Raw genomic sequence first — 4,737 nt, 5'->3', positions numbered from 1 at the left:
CATGGGAAGATCTCTGTGTCAATATCCAAAGCCTCCCAAAATAACGAATGGTTGGCCCTTAGAGGCATGCTTCACTGTGATCCTCCTGGATGGAGCATTGTTGAACCTAAGAGGCTGTTGGGAAGGGGGTGAATTATTTTTAACTTGGTGTTCAGTTTTCCATTTCCACGGAGTGCGAGCTATTACCACTAATATTGCAATTCATTTGGGTCCCCTAGCGAGTCGGGCTTATAATTTAGCACTCATTTTTCATTATTATGCATCCTTAAAATTGGATGCTTTCAACCATATTCAAAAATGTAACAAGTGTTTACCTTCCTGAACAAAAGCTCCAAGCACAGTGAGTCATGAGTCTGATAGCAGTATGACTTGGGTTATATTAGCTGCTCCACAAATATCATTCATGGCCAAGACTTCGAACAATCCGGAAAATTCAGTCTGGATTTAGCAGAATCACTTTGGGCAGTCTGGGAAACCATTTGGGTCAGCAGACACTGGCTTGGATTCTTTTGGTCTCTATGCCCACCCCCAAGGATCTGCAATACCTAGCATTGAGCCTTGCACACAGTAGGACTTCAACAGGATCACTGATTTAGAGCTAGAAGGGACCACACAAGTCGTCCAGTGCATTCTCCTCATTTTTCAGGGGAGGAAAATGGAAATGCAGAGCAGGGAAGTGACTCATTCAAGGTTACACAGCTAGTCATTGTCAGAACTGGCATTTGAACCTGGTTCTTTTGGATGAGTGTTTGTGGGATGTTATTTGTTGCCGTACTATGGGAAAATGCAAGGGTGATGAAAAAAAAACAGGCATCAAAGAAAGTTGGGGTCTTAGTCCAAATACTTGTCATTATGTGATGTGTTAGGGAAATCATTTTACCTTTCCAGGGCTCAGCTTCTTCACCTCTAAAGTTAGAGGGCTAGAATAGGGGAATTCTAAGGTCCCTGTTTGTAATGATAAGTAATGTGAGCTCCTGACAGTGACTTTGCCACCAGCTAAGAAAACAGAGAAGTACCAAAGGACTTTCCTTTGAGCTTTCCACTAGATCAGTGATGGTGAACCTTTTAGAGACCAAGTGCCCAAACTGCAATCCTATCCTCACACTGCATATGAACCTTACCCCAGACAGGGGAAGGAGGAAATCCTACCATTGGGATGCTGGGCAGAGGGGTGGGTGATATGAAAAATGTCCTCAGGCATGGTGGGGAGGGAGAAGGGAACAGCTCTTCCAGCACACTCTAGCATGCATGCCATAGGTTCAACACGGCACTAGGGTGATTTAATTGATATTACCAAATAACCAAACTTTAAGGACTGCAAAGCTGAAAGTGGCCTGAAACTTGCCAATGGTTTTGAGACTCTTAGCAACTTGAAGGAAAGGAAATCATTTGTCATCTTTGCAGCTCTAGCACAGGATTGTATTACTATATGGCCATATGTAATATGTGTTTAACCAACTTTTTTGAATAAATATTTGCTTAATTAGAGACATTTTCTTCACTCATTCAGTCAGCTATCAAGTGCCTGGGTGGTGCAATGACAAGAGTATAAAATTTCGAGTCAGAGAACCTACGTTGAAATCTTTGCTTTTTATTAACCCGGGTGACCTTGGGCAAATCATTTATCTCTCTGAACCTGGGTTTTCTCATTTGTCAAATAAAGGGGTAGACTAAAATAATAGCTACCATTTCTATAGCATGTTAAGGTTTCTAAAAGTGCTTTATGAATACCACCTCACTTGATCCTCACAATGACCATGGGAGTTAAATGCTCTTACCAACCCCATTCTATAGTTGAGGAAACTGAGGCAGCCAGAGGTAAGGTGACTTGCTGTGGCCATACAGCTAGTAAGTGTTGAAGCTGGACTTGAATTCAGTTCTTCCTCTCTCCCAATCCAGCAGTCTACTCCTATGCCCCCTAGCTAACTAAAACACTTCTCTAGTCTTTTCTTGCATGAAGTCCATGTTCCTAGGATTAGAGAGAGATAGAAGCATCCTGGATTCAGAGCTCAGATGGGTCCTTCTAAGGGACTGCAAGGTTTACAAAGCACTTTCCCTGCAACAACTCTCTGATTTAGACATTCCCATTTTACAGATGAGAAAACTGTGGTCATACAGCTCATTTCAGAGTCCATATTAGAAGATTTCACTACCTGGACTTCTCTACTAGCAGCAATGCAATGATCCAGGACAATTTGGAGGGACTCATAAGAAAGAACACTATCCACATTTAGAGAAAGAACTGTGGGAGCGGAAACACAGGAAAAAAATATATGATTGATCACATGGGTCGATGGGGATAGGATTGGGGATGGAGACTCTAAAGGATCACCCCGGTGCGAATATCAATAATATGGAAATAGGTTGTGATACATGTAAAACCCAGGAGAATTGCACATTGGCTATGGGAAGGGGGTGGGAGGAGAAGAGGGAAAGACATGAATCAGGTAACCATGGGAAATTTTCTTAATTAATCAATTAAATAAAATTTAAAAAAAGATTTCACTACCCCATGCTGTTTCTCAATAAAAAAGCATCCAAATAAAAGAAGTATTGAGAAACTCACAAATACCACCCCAAAGAAGTATCTGGGTTTATATGGAAGCATAGGCCAGAAGAGGAGTTGGCAATTGGGATAGGTATGTGGGGGCCTGTGGGGAGTCTCCATCGCAGGGGGTTGCAGATGGAGTAATGAAGCCAACCAGAGCCTGCTACAGCACCATGGAAGGTATTCCCTGCCTGCTCTGGGGAAGTTGGCTCTACCAGGGCCAAATGTAATTTTTTTTAGGCTGTGGGCTCAGCAAGGGCTATGTGAGTACAACCAGGGCAGTTGGAGAGGTGTTCTTGAGATCTGACTGTAAGTTCTATTAAGGAACTCTGGGGGACATCTGGGTGGCTCAGTGGATTGAGAGCTAGGCCTAGAGACAGGAGGTCCTGGGTTCAAATCTGGCCTCAGACACTTCCCAGCTGTGTGACCCTGGGCAAGTCACTTGACCCCCATTGCCTAGCCCTTACCACTCTTCTGCCTTGGAGCCAATACACAGTATTGACTCCAAGACAGAAGGTGAGGGTTTAAAAAAAGGAACTCCAACACTGGACAACTCCCCATCTCATACAGAATTACCCCAAAGCTCAGGACCAAAGAAACTGACTGTGTATCATCTGTTTTGCTCTGGACCTCACTTTACTCATCTGTAAAATGGTCATCGAACACCTTCCATACTTAACTCAGAGAGTCACTGTGAAAAAAACAAATGAGACAATATAGGCAAACCCAAATGGCCAGTTATTATTGTTGTGATTGTCTGGAGTCAGCTGGATCACTTTGTAACTCAGGGACAGAACTAATCAGTCTTTATCTTAACTTCAACTAGTGATACTGAATGCAGGGTCTGTTTCTACTCCAAAAGTGAGTGGGTGAGAAAAGAAATGGTAATTGTGATCTTACTCTTCCTTAGCCTTGGCCCCTCCAACCAGGATTTGGTCTCTGCTAATGGTGATGGCAGCAGCCAGATGTTTGGTGCTTTACGGTCAGAAGGCACTTTCTACTCACCAACACACACTCACACCAATAGAGCTTCCAAATAACTTACTAAGTGAGGTGTGTTCGGGGTTGCTCATCAGCCCTTTGGTGTTCACTTTTCACCCACCTCTCATCTGTGACTCTAAGAGCTCTCCTTTGAGTTCACCACTGATGGCTGAAATGGGCATTGTGGGATGCTTAGAACTTGATCAGACACGGAAAACGCCAAAGTCACCCACTGCATCCTGGGCCATCACCAGTTGTGTTGACTTTGGTCTTACTGTTGGACCTGGATGATTCTGGAAGAGAAAGTGAGGCTGGTGATTTTATGTAACTTGGGCCTCACTTCAATCCAGTTCACCTGCAAGTCAAGATGTGGTCCTCGTCATGCCATTGGTCCTCTTTGAAAATGACAACAACAATAAATGAGGCAGTATGGTATTACCATCTACATTTTAAAGGTGAGAGGCAGAGTGGTATGGTGGACAGAGAGCTAGCCTCGGAGCCAAGAAGACCTGGGCACAAATCTTCATCCTGCCTCTGATGCTGGCCATGTGACCCTGGTCAAATCACTTAACCCTTGGTGCTCTCGGTAACTTCAAGACTCTAAATTGCCAAGAAGGTGCCAACCTGAATAAGTAAAAGGGAATCCTCTCATTCAGGAGCTCCCTATAGCAATATAAATATACAAGAAGTATAAATAAAATCACAGGTCTAGTCTTTATCCTCATCTTTGTAGATGGGAAAAACTAAGGCTTAAAGAATTGAAGTGACTTGGCCAAGGTCACATAGTACGTGATAGAAAAAGGATTCAAACTCAGGCCATACAAGTCCAAATCTAGAGTATTTCCAACTGCACCATATTGGCTTTCCACCAGCAGAAGAAGAGAAAGAAGAGGAAATTAGAAGGGAAAGTAAGGAGATTAAGTTGGCTCCCTCTCCCTCACTCCAGCTCAGGTTCTTATCGGGGAAAAATGTTTCTCAGAGGATCATAAACCTCACAATCTGCTCAGCCAGTGTTGTAAAAAATATTCCTGCACTGAATTTACAACAAATCATAATTTATTCATAAATAATTTGAAAATAATTGGTTTGTGGTCTCTGAAACCCAACTTCCATTACAGGAAACACCTGATTATCCAAGCGCATCTCCATTTATTATTCGTTATCTCCCTTGCTATTTGCACTGGTGCTTCTCCAGTTGAGTGACTTCC

Source organism: Monodelphis domestica, chromosome X (assembly GCF_027887165.1).
Source record: "Monodelphis domestica isolate mMonDom1 chromosome X, mMonDom1.pri, whole genome shotgun sequence".
NCBI lineage: Eukaryota > Metazoa > Chordata > Mammalia > Didelphimorphia > Didelphidae > Monodelphis > Monodelphis domestica.
This window is presented reverse-complemented; position numbering follows the sequence as displayed.